General features: G+C 45.2%; 1 protein-coding gene and 1 long non-coding RNA gene across 16 annotated transcripts in view; one reads left to right on the top strand and one right to left on the bottom strand.

Moving 5' to 3' along the window:
* ZNF217 (zinc finger protein 217) overlaps positions 1-16,004 on the bottom strand; it is a 198,779-nt gene extending 182,775 nt beyond the window's left edge. For all 9 annotated transcript variants that reach the window (XM_079946456.1, XM_079946460.1, XM_079946455.1 and 6 more), the window contains exon 1: positions 15,885-16,004. The gene's annotated coding sequence lies outside the window, so the exon portion shown is untranslated. The remainder of the gene's footprint in view (positions 1-15,884) is intronic.
* Positions 16,005-16,171: 167 nt separating this feature from the next.
* Positions 16,172-17,090, top strand: part of LOC307198377 — a 34,774-nt gene continuing 33,855 nt past the window's right edge. For all 7 annotated transcript variants that reach the window (XR_013831619.1, XR_013831620.1, XR_013831621.1 and 4 more), the window contains exon 1: positions 16,172-16,346. This is a non-coding gene — a long non-coding RNA (uncharacterized lncRNA). The remainder of the gene's footprint in view (positions 16,347-17,090) is intronic.

Here is a 17,090-nt window from a genome sequence, read left to right as displayed (position 1 = left end):
CATTTTTAAATTGCTCCTGGGTCATAGTTCTCTGTGTGGAAAACCAGCACTTTGTTTATCCATTCATCTGATGATGGACATTTATTACTTCTTTTCCAGGTTTTGGCTACTATGAATAACACTGTAATGGATGTATCTGTGGATGTATCTGTATAACTCTTTTTTTTTTTTTTTTCTTTCTGTATAACTCTTTTTAGAGACATGTATGTTTATTTCTCTTGGATAAATACCTAGGAATGGAATTTCTGGGTCATAGGGTAGATGTAAGTTTAATGTACATGTAAGAAACTGCCAACTGTTCTCCAAAGTGGGGAACTTACTTGGTTTTGAGATTCCTGATTAAAGTGTGTGCCTCATTACCTGCCCTTTAGTAACACAAGAGCTTGTATTTTTCTTTGTCTGGGTAGAATGACTGCAAAAGATGGCTGTATCTCTCTATCCCTCCTTATACTCATATCCTTTGCAATGTCACCTTTGCAGTGCCTTCCATCAAGAGATGGAGTCTACTTACCACTCCTTGAATATCAGTTCGATTTGTGTCTTGCTCTGACCAACAAAAAGCAGGGGAAATAACAGTAAGCCAATTCCCAGCCTGTACCTCCAGAGGTCTCATGTATTCTGTGCATGTTTTGGGACCCTGCTACTGCCATAAGCACAGGCCTGGCATGGCCTTCTTGAGGATGAGAGACCGCACGGAGCCAGGCTCAGTTGTCTCAGCTAAAGCCACCACGGACCAGCCTACAGCCAGCCGACCTCCTCACCTGTGAGAGAACCCACTCTACATCGGGAGAGCCACCTGCTCAACCCACAGCTGACTACAGAGGCCTGAGTTTAACTCTGAAGAGAGGAACCACTTGGCTAAACCCACAGACTCAGAATCAATAATAAATGCTTATTGTTTTAAGTTACTGAATTTTGGGGTGATGCGTTACACAGGCATACCTAACTGACACATTTCTATTAGGACAGGTCTTCACCTCTTCCTCTACCACTTACTACTTGGGTAAACATGGTCAATTTAGTTACCACCTCTGAACCTTAAGCTACCACATCTGTAAAATGAATATTGTAATTCTCACTTTACAAAATTGTTTTGAAGATCAAATGAGTAACTGAAATAAAAGAATATAACAGTGCCCAGCTGATAGTACGTACTCAATAAACTCTTGCTATAGTAATAATAATTTTTAAAAATCACCACATGCTCTTTGTGCCGTAACACATTTTCTTGCAGCAGAATCTTCTATATTTTAGAAGCAGAAGTGTCTAGACATTCTGAAGGTGTGTCCTTCCAGGTTGGAATATGAGCTCATTTTTTTTTTTTCACCAGACGTTTCACAGTCACATGATATAGTTAAGCTATTCGTTTTCACTGACTGAGAAAAATATAATGGCAAATGCATAACTGTAAATTCTCAAGGGCTGCTGCAGTGTATTTGTATTTTGGGAAACTACAACAACATTGCCAATACATTTAAAAGCTAGTGGTACACGAGAAGTGAGATCCATGTATTTAACTGATAGATACTATTTTATGTATATACCAAATCTGGGGTCTTTATAATAATTTCCTCTCTTCGTGAATCCATCCATCAGCTTTCGTCACTGCTGGGGACTACAGCCCAAAGGTTGGAAACCACTGATATAGGTCAACAGTGGCCTATAACACAAGGCCCTGTGTGGCCCAATCTTTCCTCAAGCTGCTTACTTTTGGCCCTTATGTCTCTATATTCATCTCTATATTCATTCATGTGTCTCACTTATTCATTTAGCTCCATCTGTGGCAGCCTTCTGGCCGTTCCTCAGCCACCCCCCAAATTAGTTTTTGCTCTTTTACTGCCCCCCCGACCCCCGCAGCTCTTCACACAGGTGGCTTGTCCTGTATTCAGACTGATGCCCAAATATCCCCTCCCTAAAAAGGCCTTCCTCAGCTCTCCGTGTAAAGTACATACACCTCCTTCTACCCATTCTTCTATTTCCTCTGGTTTTGTTTCCTTTTGTGCACTTCTCTAACACTGTTGAAATGGCTTATTTATCTTTTTCTTGACTGTTACACCCTGCTATAGGATAAGCCTCATGAGAGAAGACAACAGCGCTGTGCAGTGCCTGACATGTAGTGGTGCTTAGTAAGTTTTAATCTAATAGATTAATCTTATTTTACAGATGAAGACCCTGAGGTCCAGAGAGGAAGAAGACAGCCAAAGTCATGTCGCCTGCGAGCAATTAAAATCAAGGTTTCGGGCTTCCCTGGTGGCGCGGTGGTTGGGAGTCCGCCTGCTGATGCAGGAGATGCGGGTTTGTGCCCTGGTCCTGGAGGATCCCACATGCCGCGGTGTGGCTGGGCCTGTGAGCCATGACCGCTGAGCCTGCGCGTCCGGAGCCTGTGCTCTGCAACGGGACAGGCTGCGGCGGTGAGAGGCCCGCGTACCAAAAAAAAAAAAAAATCAAGGTTTCTAAATCTCTTGATAATGTTCGTTCACACCATCACCCAGCCCTCATCCAACCTGAATTAGTAAGGATTCAGTTTAAATGCAAGAAAAGCAATTGTTTGGGACTTCCCTAGTGGCGTAGTGGTTAAGAATCTGCCTGCCAGTACAGGGGACACGGGTTCGAGCCCTGGTCCAGGAAGATCCCACATGCAGAGCAACTAAGCCTGGGTGCCATAACTACTAACCCTGCGCTCTAGAGCCCATGAGCCACAACTACTGAGCCTGTGCGCCGCAACTACTGAGACTGCGCTCTAGAGCCTGTGAGCCACAACTACTGAAGCCCACGCGCCGAGAGCCCGTGCTGCGCAACGAGAAGCCACTGCAATGAGAAGCCCAGGCACTGCAACGAAGAGTAGCCCCCGCTCGCCACAACTAGAGAAAGCCTGTGCGCAACAACAAAGACCTAACGCAGCCAAAAAAAAAAAAAAAAAAAGCAAAGCAATCAAGCAATCGTTTTAATGAATTAAATATAGTAGAAAAATATTTTTCTTTCACATAATCTTGATGGTAAGCAAAGATTGTTCTGGGTATCACTCTGAGTAACAAACCATGTCAAAATTTTGTGGCTTAAAAGAATAATTTATTTTTTTCATGATTCTGAGGTTCAAGGGGCTCAGCTGGTCACTTTTCCTGCTCAGTTGGGGCTTTGCCCACTGAACATAGAGTTGAGAGGAGCTCTGCAATAGTACCACGTATTACTTCCACCATACATGTAAATAACCTCAAGAGCAACAGTAAAATGTAGGAGAAGCATTAGAAAGTGAATTTTGAGTATCTGTTTCCTTTAAGTTATACATACACAACGGATACATACACATGTGTATACATATACAACACACATGTGCATTACTGTTGTAAAATATACATAAAATTGACCACTTTAGCCATTTTTAAGTGTACAATTCAGTGGCATTAAGTACATTTACAGTGTTGCATAAGCATCAGCACTATCTCCAGAACTTTCTCATCATCCCAAACAGAAGCTCTGTCCCCATCAACCAATAACTCCCATTCCCTTCTCCCTCCCCCAGGCCCTGGGAACCTCTGTTCTTTCTGTCTCTATGAATACACCTATTCCAGGTACCTCATAAAAGTGGAATCACACACTTGTCCTTTTGTGTCTAGCTTCGTTCACTTAGCATATCCTTTGTATTTAATACCCTTCATTTAATCGTAAGTGTGTAGAATTTAATTTTTTCATAAGCTGTGTTTAACCACCAGCTTGTGAGATTCCTGAAGATTCGATCACCAGCTCCTGCGCGCTGGCAGAGCGGGCCCCAGCGCAGCCCTGAGCCAGCCCACGGCCCAGCCGTCGTGGATCCAGAACTCCAGCGTGGGACTCTCAACTCCACAGCCCTGCTCTTCATCACTGGTCTCAATGGATTTCCTGACCTCATTCTATTCCATCATCAGCGACCTCATCACAAACCGCGGCAGAACGTAGGCATCCTAACCCTCCGTTTAGAAACGTGGGAGAACACCACCTGGGAACACGAAGGGTGCTTCTGTAGCAAAGCCAACACTTACTGACTCATATTAGGCCAAATACATAGTAAATCTGACTCTCCCCAAAGCCATTCTGTATTTTTGTTTGTTTGTTTTTTTGCAGTACACGGGCCTCTCACTGTTGTGGCCTCTCCCGTTGCGGAGCACAGGCTCCGGACGCGCAGGCTCAGCGGCCATGGCTCACGGGCCCAGCCGCTCCGCGGCATGTGGGATCCTCCCGGACCGGGGCACGAACCCGTGTGCCCTGCATCAGCAGGCGGACTCTCAACCACTGCACCACCAGGGAAGCCCATTCTGTATTTTTAAGCCAAGAAAACTGAGAAAATAACTTGCCCTTGAAATTGCAGTATCCTGTAAATTTTTTTCATCACTTAGAAATGGAAGTCTCTCGCCAGGAAATTGTATGCTCACATCACTCATTCACCTGCACCTAACCGGACTGTGCATCCACCCTCATTCGATAAATCTCTGGACAGAAGATAAGGACACGACTTACACACTACAGTTTTTCCCCCCATTTTCTTTGCAAGGGTGCAGCCACTTTCCTCGTAGGAAAACAAGTTCATAGTGAAATGACTCAGTCGGTGAATCTGACAATTAGATTCAAAGGGTTGAACAGCGGGTAGGGCAGCAAATGATGGCGGACACCCCGCACAGCGGCTGGAGCTCGGACTGGGTGCCCACTCACAGCAGATCTTCAGGTCTGTCGGGGATTCTTATCTGTGGGCCTCCAGGCAGGCTGCTCAGCCCCTCGGAGCTTCCTCTGGTCATCATCCCAAGGCCGTGCGATGGGTGGCTGCCAAGCCAGCCTCTCAGCAGTTTTCCCCTTGTTCCCCCTGCCCAGCCACACATGCTTCTTGCTGGTCCTCAACACAGCCACACACTCCTGCCAAAGGGCCTTTGCCCTCGAGGCACCCTCTACCAGACACTTTTTGCCCAGACACCCACGACGCTCAGTCTCTCACTTCACTCCATCTTGGCCGAGATGCCACCTCTTCATACAGGAATTTCTTGACCACTTGAGCTGAAAGAGCACCCCTTCTGCCAAAATCACTCTGCCTCCCCTTCCTGCTTTATTTTCTCCATAGCCAGTTTCTCCGCAATGGTCCGGGGTGTAATTGGTTTTGTTTAACAGCTTTATTGAAATATCATTCACATACCATATAATTCATCCATTTAAAGTGTACAACTGAATGGTTTTTAGTATATTCATAGCCTTGTGTAACCATCACCACAGTCAATTTTTAGCACATTTTCATCATCTCAAAAAGAAACCCAGTACCCTTTAGATATCATTCCTTATTATCCCCTTTCTTAGCCCTAAGCAACCACTCATCTACTTTTCGTCTTAGATTTGCCTATTTTGGATGTTTCCTATAGATAGAATCATGTAATATGTGGTCTTTTGTGACTGACTTCTTTCACTTAGCATAACGTTTTCAAGGTCCAGCCACGGTGTAGCACACATCAGTACTTCATTCCTTTGTATGGCCTAATACTACTCCCTTGTAAAGATATGCTACATAATTTTTTAAGTCATTCAGTAGTTGATGGACATTTGGGTTGTATCCTCCTTTTGGCTATTATGAATAACGCTGCTATAAACATTCAAGTTTTTGTATAGACATGTGTTTTTATTCTTTTCTTGGGAATATATCTAGGAGTAAAATTTCTGGGTCATAAGGTAACTCTATGTTTAATCATTTGAGGAACTGCCAGATGGTTTTCCAAAGTGGTTGTACCATTTTACATTCCCACCAGCAGCGTATCAGGGTCCAACTTCTCCACATCCTCTCCAGCCAGGACGTATCTGTTTACCCGTCTGCCGTCTCCACCCCTGGGATATAAGTGGTCTGAGGGAAGGGACTTTGTTGAAGCTGTTCACTCCTGTACACCCCTCCCCACTCTGGAATATAGCAGATGATAACACTGGATGAATGAATGATTCTATCCTTCTTCTTTTCCTAGAACCTAGCATAGCACTTGGCATTTATGATGGGCTTGGAAATCTTTAAAACTTGAAAATACTGGTGATCGTAGAGTCCATTCGAAATGCATCATACGTGCATTTAATTTTTAGGCTGAAGTTAAGGCCATCCACCCCCCTTCCCTCCTACCATAAAAATACACACATTTTCACAAACAAATCCCACTCTCCCAGTTAATTCTCACAACTGCAAACAAATCTATGAACTCATATCAAGGCCACAGAGGCTTAACATTCGAGCACATGGAGGTAAGTCCCATGATAAGCAGGCCACTTTCAAGCTCCCCACCATCCACCATCTACTGCTGGGACAGAGCCGTCCTGAAGACGAGGAGATGTGCGTGCCTGCAAGCACACAGGTGTGGACAGGCTCCTCGTGCTTGTCTGTTTAGTCCAGCTCAGAGGATCTTCAACCTTAACCGTGCATAAAAAGGATTCCATAGCTGTAGGTACCAGGCCATACCTACATCACGCGAGATTTAGGCTCAAGGGATTTTCAAGCGTAACTTGGATAATGTGATTTTAGGTTAATCCTGACTTTCAAAATTATCTTCCACCCCACATCCTGCCTCAGAAAGGATGCCTCTTCATTGTCACTCCAGAAATGGACTCCAGCAACAGAAGAGGGTCTGAGGGCTTAACAGGGGGGACTGTTGAATCTTTCATTTATAAATGATACAGCACCTGCCAGTCACACTGATAAGTGAACTGCTAAGTATCACACGAAGCACACAGAGGTACCAGCAGACCTTCCTAGCATTTCCCAAATGACTACAGGGGAGCAGCCACAAGGATGGGTACCATTTCCCAAACTCAAAAGACCCTGTTGCTGTGTAGGATGTGTTCATTTCTTTCTAAAAGTACTGCTGGCCCATGCACTGTGCTGGGCACTGTTCAAGATATAGCAGTGGGGGCGGTGGAGTCAGTGATTAAAATCGAATATCTGCTTCAGGGAGTTTACAGACTAATGGAGAAATCAGGTAATGAACAACTAAATGTGTTGATTTATAATATAGTATCAGGTGGTGACGAATGCTGTGAGGGAAAAAATACAGCATGTAAAGGAATAGGGAGTGACAGGGGGAAGCTATTTTAGATGGTGTCCAGGGAAGAACTCTCTGCAAAAAAGGTCATCTGTGTAGAGGCTGTGATGAGGATGTCTGGGGAAGAGCATCAGGCAGAAGGAACACCAAGTGCAAAGGCCCAGAGGAGGAACAAGTGAGGTGTGCAGGGACCAGCGCAAAGGCCAGTGCTTGCAGCAAAGGGAGCAAAGGGAGGAGGGAGACATGGAGGATTAAGTTGGAAGGTACCCAAGGGCCAGACTGCGTAGGACATCATAAGCCACGAAAAGGACTTTGGGTTTTATTTTATTAAGTTTTATTTGGATGGAAGTCATTGGATGGGTGCTTATATATTGATTCCCTTAATCCTTATTAAAAATATTATCTTACTTAATCCTTATAATAATACTGTGGGGTAAACACTGTTATCCCCACTGGGACACCAGAAAAGTAAGGCTCAGAGAGAAAAAAATAATGTGTCCAGGGTCACGCAAATGGTCACTACTAGAGTCAGGATTTGATTCCAGATAGCGTGACGAACCGGCCCGATTTCCCCAGGACTGACCCAGTTTTAGCACTGAAAACCCTGCATTCGGAAAACCTCTCCCTCCCAGGCAAAGCAGGATGGTTGGTTACCCTAATTCCAGGTTTCTTTGCCTCCAAAGCCCATATGCAAGGATGACTGCAGAACCCTGAAAGAAAAGGATCAGAATTCCAGGGCCTGCAAGCTCCCTTTCTGAATTCTGCCAAGGAGGAAAAAATATGTTAACTGCTCCCTCGAAAGAATTTCATCAGGGGCTTGGCAGCTACGAGAGAAGGGTGTACTCCTTACCTACAGTGACTATCTAATATATCATACAAACTGGGATGCTATGAAGAGTGAAAATGATGCTATGAATAATCACATGGAAACTGCAAGTATTGTCCAGGGCAGGCCTGGGTAAATTGGGCCAGAGGACCACCCAAACTGTATCTGGTTGCAGAATCTGGAGGGTGGATCTCACCAGCAAGGCTCTAGCAGCCGTGTGTGTTTCTCTTCGGCCTTTTAGCTCCAGAAGCTCTGCTCAAAGTCTTTTCCTGATAAAAAGCCTGAAGTCCTCTTAGCAGAATCAGTTGAAATACATGTGCCCTCTGCTCTCTGTCCCAAGTTACAGTTTTCAAGCTTCAACAGTCACAGGGATAGTTTCCCTCCCTTAAGTCACCAATGACTCAGTTTGATTCTGTTAAAAGCACTGGAGCTTCCCAGTCAAAAAGAACTGGCATAAGTAAAACAGAAATAGTAGCTACTATTTTCTGAGCATCGATTACATGTCAGGCACAGTTCTACATCATTTAAGCATCAGAACACTCCTTGGAGGTGACGCCATTAGCCCCATTTTACAGATAAGGACACTTAGGCTCAGAGTAGTCAAGGAATGTGTCCAAGGTCACACAGCCTATAGGAGGCAGGCGTAAGAGTCTGAATTCAGGAACATCTGACAGCAAATCTTGGCTTTTCATTTGTACAGCCTCTTTCTTGTGTGGAGATCTTTGATCTATATTCCCTTGAACCCTTGTGCTAATTGCTCTCTCCACAGGAATCTTTAACCTGGTGCCCACGGATCTCCCCAAGTGATCCTTGGATAAAATTCAGGATAAATAGATAAACATGTAACACTAACCTGAATATTATTATTATTCTCATTTTAAAAATGAGAGAAAATTAGCAGCATTGAAACTTTGTCACCAGTGGAAACCAGATACTTTCATATCACATCAGTTACAGATAATTTGAAATATCATTTATAGTTATTCCCACTTCAAAATTAGTTATTAGACTTCATATTGGTCTTGTCATTTACTGTGTTAATAAAAAAGCACATATATTATCATAGTACATATTTGTTGAAAAATTTTGTTTAGTAACTGCGTTTAAATATAATTGGTTTTCTTTGCAAGCCTATGCATTTTTAAAGATTTAAAAACCATTCTGAGAAGGGCATAACAGGCTTCCCCAAGCCCCCAAAAGGGTCCACGACATAAAAAGACTGAGCTCCTGTAAAGAGCTGGGAAGTGGGCCATTTATTTAATAAATGATTCACTGTTTGGGCACAAAGTTTTAAATAATTTCTTTACAATATCACCAAAACTTGTACATGTAAGAGGCAGGGAAAGCCTTAATGGAAATATCTCATTCATTCGTGCGTCCCTTAAACAAAGATTATTTGGGCACCTACGGCGCATCAAGCCCTGTGAATGGCACGGGAGACGGGACAGACCAGAAACTCTGCTTTCACAGAGCTGACCTCGCAAAGGGTCAAGGCAACCACACAACAATCATCACACATATAATCAGGTAACACAAGGGTGACAGGGCCTGGGGTGGGTGCTCTGGGAATTCCCTGACTGCTCAGCTGAGGTCTGAAGGACGGGTAGGCATTAAATGGGCAAACAAGGTGTGGAAAGTGAGCTGAAGTTGACTTACACAGGCTCATAAGAGCCGACTGATAGATCTGAAGGGATTTTGTGATCCAGTTGTTAAACACAGCCATTATTAAAAATTAAGCTATAAAACTGACAATTAAATGAATTATATTTAAAACAGAAAAGAAATACCTCTAGCACTGCTCCAGACGTCGTAACTGGTGGGGCCTAGTGTATTCCTACATCACTCGACGATGGCGGTGGTCAATGCTACTCATTTCAAATGTCCCCTTTCCACTCAGAGCTCTCTGGAACCCCTACAACTCCCATCACCTCCTATTTCTCTCCCCTGCTTGCTTTACTTTCCCCCATAATTTTTATCACCCTCTGCCCTACTATATAACTGGATTATTCATCTCCTGTCTTTATCATTCTAAGGTTGAACTCCATGACGGCAAGGAGTTTTTTTTCTGTTTCCTTCCCTGCCAGGTCTCTAGTTCTATAACTGTCCTGGCATTTAGGAAGCCTAAATATTTTTTGGACGCATGAATGCTGGGATTTGAACACTTGTTACGAGTTGACTGATAATTTTAAGAGTCTGTTTCCTTAACCCCCATCCCTTCCTGGCTAAACCAGGGTCAGCACTCTGCCCTGCAGCACACGCCATTCTGACTCGCGGGCTCCACCGCCATCTGAATCCACTTGACGGTTGGGAGCCTGCCCCACGGAGCTCATTTTTTAATACCAGAGAAACTCTTAAAGTCAAGACTCTGTAATCTATGACTTGAACTTGAATCCTAACTCTTCTTATGCAGGAAACTAAAGATACAGATCCAAAAGGCTTTACAGAATCTTAAGGAAAAAAAGAGAAAAATCAGAAACGTAACGACGTGGCTCCTAACGATCCCTTCAGCTGCCCCGACATCAGGAGCGCCCTCCTCAGCCAGAAGCACAGCAGTCACACGTGCGGCCCTAGAGCTGTCTGCCGGAGCTCAACTTCTGCCTGTGCCATTGGCTTTGCAACCTCGGGGAGTGAATTAATCTCCACCAGCCTCAGTTTGCTCATCTGTCTAACGCGAATAATAATATCACAGTTCAACCACTCCAAGAAGCCACCGAAAGGTAACACCATGAACCAGTAAGAAAGAAAAAATTGTTACTAATTATAAAATAACCCACTGACTCTAAGACTTACAGGGACTTTAGAAATGTTTTAAGTAGAGTTGCTGCATAAAATACAGGATGTCCAGTTATATTTGAATTTCAGATAAAAAATGAATAATGTTTTAGGATCAGTGTATCTCATTTGGGGCATACTACTTGGGACATCTCTATATGAAAAAATTATTCATTGTTTATCCAGATTTCAAATTTAATTGGGGTCCTGAATTTTATTTGCTAACTCTGGTAACTCTAGTTATAAAGGTCAAAAACATATGTCCTAGACTCTAAAATATGGTAGTGCACATCGCGTTGGGAGGTGCGGGTCGAATGGATTAACATAGGAAAAGCCTTAGATCAGCGCCTGGCACACAGCAGGCCCCCACGAAACGTTAGGTGGTGTTGTATATAAGATAAGCTCGTACCAGTTCACCAGCCTGGAGCTCCTGGAGAACCCACCATTCCATCCCCAGGCCTTGGCTCAGAACTTCTCACCCTGAAAGAGTCCAATTTATTTATTCAGTCAAGAGAGACTCCTTTTTCTTTCTCAATGAATGGAAAAATACCCCTTTAAAAAATGCAATGAATGGAGAGCTTCAACTTTGTTTTCCACCCCTTTTCTGTACTGGTTCCCCCATGGTCTCAATCCTTTGAATGCCCCCAGGGTGGGAGGTGGGGGTAGTCTGTTCCAAATCTTCTCCGAAGTCTGGAAAGAGAATACTTTTAGATAAGCCCCTGCAGTGAGCTCCTCTCCTCCATGGTGCCTCCACCCCTCCAGAAGCCTTCCAGCATCTACCTTTGAGAACTCAGGTGTCTGCGGCCAATTACTTTTTTTTTTTTTTTTGGACGTGTTGGGTCTTTGTTGCTCCACGTGGGCTTTCTCTAGCTGCGGCGAGCAGGGGCTACTCTTCATTGCGCGAGCTTCTCATTGCAGTGGCTTCTCTTCTTGCAGAGCACGGGCTCTAGGCAGGCGGGCTTCAGTAGTTGTGGCACACAGGCTCAGTAGTTGTGGCTCATGGGCTCTAGAGTGCAGGCTCAGTAGTTGTGGCACATGGGCTTAGCTGCTCTGCACCACGTGGGATCTTCCCGGACCAGGGCTCCAACCCGTGTCCCCTGCATTGGCAGGCGGACTCTTAACCACTGCGCCACCAGGGAAGCCCCCCAATTACATTTCTGTCCTACTCATGAAACTGCTTAATTAGCCTAATTGCAGGGCTGCAGCAGCAGGCTGCCTGGGAAGGGGTATTAACCCTGTATTTCCCTTGCACAATGCAGGCTCCCAGGGTCCCCTGTGGCCCCTTTTACCAAGTTCCCTTGCAGTGGCCAGAACACTCTACAGTTTGCTCGGAGTCTGTCTGTTTCAAAACAACAACAATAATGTAAAAATAATAGTAATATGTACTCATGGTCAAAAATTTTAAACAGAAGTGTAAAGTGAGACCTAAAAGTGATCTGAACACTCATCACCTGCATTCCAGCTCCACTTCCTGGAAGTAAAAATTGCGCACAGTTTTTAATGTACATAGGAATGTCCTACACTCAAATTACATATATATATTAGTCTGTAAGCATATGTGCATATTTGGGATGTATTTACATTTTTGATACATAGTACCAAACTGGAAGATAGTCTTTCTTCTGTTGATGTTTAGTTTTTCTAAATAATAATGAACAATATCAGCTGAACACTATGTACATGCATTGCATGTTTTATATACGCATATATAAAAATTTATACATATATTGCATATACTCACCTATAAATGTCTGTCCCATTTATTTTGTACAAATGGAATTGTACAATATATACGCACAGGTGACCTGCTTCGCTGGCTGTCTTTAATGTCTACACTTTAGAGCCAACAGTTCTGTGCCTTTTTTTCTTTTTGGCCACACCCCCTCCGCACGTGGGATCTTAACCACTGCACCACCAGGGAAGTCCCCGGCCGTTCTTTCTTATAAGGCTGCATGATATTCAATAGGAGGGACATGCCACAATTTAATGAGCCTCCTATTATGAAGCACTTAGGTTGCTTTCAGATTTGTGCTGCACACACACACACACACACACACACACACACACACACACACACACACAAACAACATGCAAAGAAGCAAATGAAACAGGGAAACATCCTTGAGCTGGTGGTGGTGGTGAAGGTGGTGGTGATGGTGGTGGTGGTGCAGCTTCAAAGTAGCCCTGTTGGCCGGACCAATCGGAAGGCAGCAGGCAGTGGGACCCTTTGTTGACCCTTTAGTTTCTGGATCCTGGGACGCCCCAGATGGTTCCAGGGAGAGGCCAAGGCAGCCTGGGTGGTGGATTGATGGGCCTGAGGAAGCAGCTGTTGACCATCTGGTATGGAAACCCTCCTGTATTTTAACGTCAATACGCTTCTCCTGGTCTTCCTTGTTGGCTATTGTCCCTGTTTGAATATATCCACAGATTTCTAACCCTGGAACTCCTGGGTCAAATGGTACGAACACTTCACCTCAATTACGCTATTATCAGAATGTTCTTTGGAATCTTTTTTGGGGGGGGAATTAAAAAATAATATTAATAGATGATATTTATAAGAGCTAGGCACCCACTAAGCGCTTTATACATCTGATAGCCTGCAATCCTCCCAAGAACGCTGTGGGGCTGGTATTTTCACCACCCCCATTTTACAGGTGGGAAAACTGAGACTCCGAGGCTGACTTGAGTCACATAACAAGTCACAGGTGGTGCTGGGATTCAAACCTATTTCCATAGGGCCCTGCAGCAGCTGCTTGATTGACTTTCTATCAGTAAATCCTAATGAGACGTGAAGAGAATGAGAGGGATGCCCACAGTTCCCGCCTGAGGGGGTCACAAGCTCATGCACATATATGCACACATACGCATCCAGGTGACAAAGAGACAAAAGAACAAGACAGGCGTCAGGTTCCTATCAACAGCAATTTGTGGTGTTATGAGAGGAACTCCCAACAAGTGGCTACACGGACTTGACTTTTCCGAGCCTCAGGTTCTTCATCAGGAAATGGGAACCATAACCCAATCCAGCGGAGCTGCTGAAGGGAACTGAGTTAACCCACATGAATGCCTGTGGCCTGGCAGTTACTCTTAGGTCTGTGTGTGAGTCCAAGGGCCCCTTCAAACTTTCGAGAACACAGCTCTGTGATATCAAAACCAAAGGGGGAAGACTGTCCTTTAAGGGCTGACCATTCCTCCCAACAATGTCCTAGCCCTGCTCCCAAGTACACTAAAAATAAAAAATTTCCCCAATTCTATAAATGTCTGATTTACCATACGAAAATCGGAAAATATGATTAAGTTTTAAAAGACAAAAATAAAAATCACCTGCAGGGCTTCCCTGGTGGCGCAGTGGTTGAGAGTCCGCCTGCCAATGCAGGGGACACGGGTTCGTGCCCCGGTGCGGGAAGATCCCACATGCCGCGGGGCGGCTGGGACCGTGAGCCATGGCCGCTGAGCCTGCGCGTCCAGAGCCTGTGATCCGCAATGGGCGAGGTGACAACCGTGAGAGGCCCGCGTAGCACACACACACACACAAAAATTACCTGCGATGCAGTCTACTGCTAACATTTGGCATTTATGTTGATATACATTTATATTCACATACTTTAAACTGACCCCAAATATTCCATCACAATGTACTATGCCTCCCTCCAGTCTGGTCTTTGCACTGTGGCCTGTGTGGCTTTTCTGGGACACAACGGGGACCACTTCATGCCTTGGATGGAACCCTTTCAGTGGCTCTCACTGCTCTCGCTGTCCACGCTCTTTCACTGAAATATAAAGTCCGCACGTTCTGGAGGGTTTCTTTTCCCGCTGTCTTCTCTCTATATTCCCTTTCTCCCAGACTCAGTGTCTCTGCTTGTCACTGAAGAGCTGAGCCCACTTTCCCTGTTGAACCCAGTCATACAAGGGAAATCCAGTTTCACCTTCTTTGGGAATCCTTCCCAGCTCCCTTCCTGGGGGTCTGCCCCTGCTCCCCTAACCCTCGTCGTCCCAGTGATCCCTGATCACACTTCATTGTTCTGCCTGGTTATCTGTCCCCATCACAGTCTATGAAGGCAGCCAGCCATGTTTTGTGAACCAAACTATATCCCCAATGTCTAGCATGAGTGCTTGGCACTGATGTCCTCATTATGCACTTAGCAAAGTGATAAGCAAACCTGGGAAGCTTTCACTTAATACAGCAGGACAGACTGAGGGCAGCATGTGTATGTCTTCATACTCCATGACAAGGGGTGAGGTGGGGCAGTAAAGGAGGGACCCCCAGGTTATCTCTGACACCGGCTTTAGACACTCTCCCAGGAGTCACGCAATGCCCAACCTTACTGTGACTCACTCCCAGCATCGTGAGTGCTGGCTCCACCCCTGGAGTTCATGCCAAAAAAGATCTAGAGAAACAGGAATATTACTGATTAATGTTGCACTGCCCTCCCCATAAGGTACCCAGATCCTACAAGTGTTTCACCCAGTTGCTGGTGCACAGAAACCACAGTTTCAACCACATTGCTCTGCACACAGGTTTCTTCTTAAGTTCTCACCACTACTTTTAGCTTAACAGGTGTGCACACAGGTGTCTTGTTTTATTTTTCGAATATATGATGCGCCGTGGGACACTGACATCGGCACCAATGGACTCAGTAGGCAGAGACCATCAAGAAAGCTGTGCGTGTGAGAGCGTGTGGGTGAGAGTGAGCAAAGGCATTCAAAGTGGTTGAGCGGATGTGTGTTCACTTCCAAAAGAGGGGACGAAGCCCCGAGACAAACCTGGTTTGGGAAAAGCTCCTCGGCATCTCCCGTGGGTGTCAGGGTGTTCTCATGTTTGAACATGGGAGTGAGCAAATGTGTTTGGAGGGACTGAAAAGGTAGAAAGAAAAGGCCGTATCAGAGCTGAGCTCTTGGAAAGAAGGACAGTACCGTTCTCACCACCCAGAGTTAACCGGCAATAGCATGGTGGTGTACTTTCTTTAGAATTGTTCTGTGTGTGCGTGTGTGTGTGTGTGTGCGCGCGCGTGCGTGCGCGCCATACCATGTTGTACACACCACTTTCCCACGGTTTAGTCAAGGACATTATGAGCATCTTTTCATGCCACTAAACGTACTTTTATACCTTAGTTCTGAGGACTATCGAATATTCTATTTTCTATTTCATGACGGGACTATATTATTCCCTCATTGTGAAATATTTAGGCTTCTAACGGCAAAGCCCATTAACAACTCCTGGGAAATAAAAACAGAATCTGGGTAATAAAATAAAGTCTAACCTTTTTTTTCCTTTTTCCTTTGTGCTTGGTCTAGTTTCACTGGCTGGCAGGAGACCACGTGCAGACGTCTTGCATCTGGAACTTCAGGTTTCCTACCGTGAAACGGCTGCTCAGGCGCCTTCAGTGGGGCTGCGCATGCGTAAACACTGCACACGGCACTGCAATTCAAGATGGCGGCGGCGGGCCGTGTGCAGTGGCTGCGCAGGGCGCTTGGATCCAGAGCATCGCCAGCCGCACAGCTACGCTCATCCCGCGAGAACTCCGCCCCCTCCCCGCTGACACTATAAAGCAGTCCTGCGCACCGCCCGTTGGGAGAGTGTGTGCTCTGGAGAGAAGAGCCGGGCTGTTGTATCTTTTGTCAAAGAATGAAGCTTTCCTTTACTTCTGAATCCACCTCGGTCTCCTTCAATTGGCTCCAAGGACGGCAGGCCGGAGGACGCTTCTTCGCGCCCCACTCCAAAGGTGGGTAACAGGTTATTTTCTATTTGTCACTGTATTACAGTGCAGTTTGGCATTTAAAAATATCTGTTTATCAAATGGAATGGCGTTGGGGAAAGGCTTAGTGAATATTCAAGTTTTTTAATTTTTGCTATTTTCATTGTCCTCGTTGACTCATCGGGTGTGTTACTCTCTTGGCCCCGACCACATGGGAAGTGTTCTGAGGGCAAAGACTGATCCTCATTCCGCCCTTGAGGTCTCCAGACCCCAGCACAACACAGAGCATGTGGTGGGAGCCCAGGAGGAGAGGTCAAGTGTGACTTGGTCACTGATAGGCGGCAGCTGACCACTGCAGAGACTTGAACACATACGTCACAGTTTGTAGTTTTTTTAATTAAGAAGTAGATCATTGAGAGAATTTTCTATTATGCATAGGTACATTTTAAAATGTGTATATATCGTAAACGTACAGCTCAATGGAATTTCACCCACTGAACAACAGGTCTGTGTGAACAGCCACCAGATAGAGACATAGAATATTCCAGCACCCCAGAAACTCTTCTCGTACCCCCCTTACGCTCCATACATTAGTTTGTTTTGCTTTGTGGTCGTTGTAGGTGCCTTTTTTCCCCCTTTTCTTTTTCAGATTCAACCTTAGCAAATGGAATCTTGTCTATAGCCTTGGGAGAGCAAGCCCTCATTGTCTGTTGCTCTGGGCCCGTAAGGGGAGCTGTTGATGGAAATGCAGAAAGACAGCATTTTAATAAC

This window comes from Stenella coeruleoalba (assembly GCF_951394435.1).
Source record: "Stenella coeruleoalba genome assembly, chromosome: 15".
In the NCBI taxonomy this organism is placed as follows: Eukaryota; Metazoa; Chordata; class Mammalia; order Artiodactyla; family Delphinidae; genus Stenella; species Stenella coeruleoalba.
This window is presented reverse-complemented; position numbering and strand designations above follow the sequence as displayed.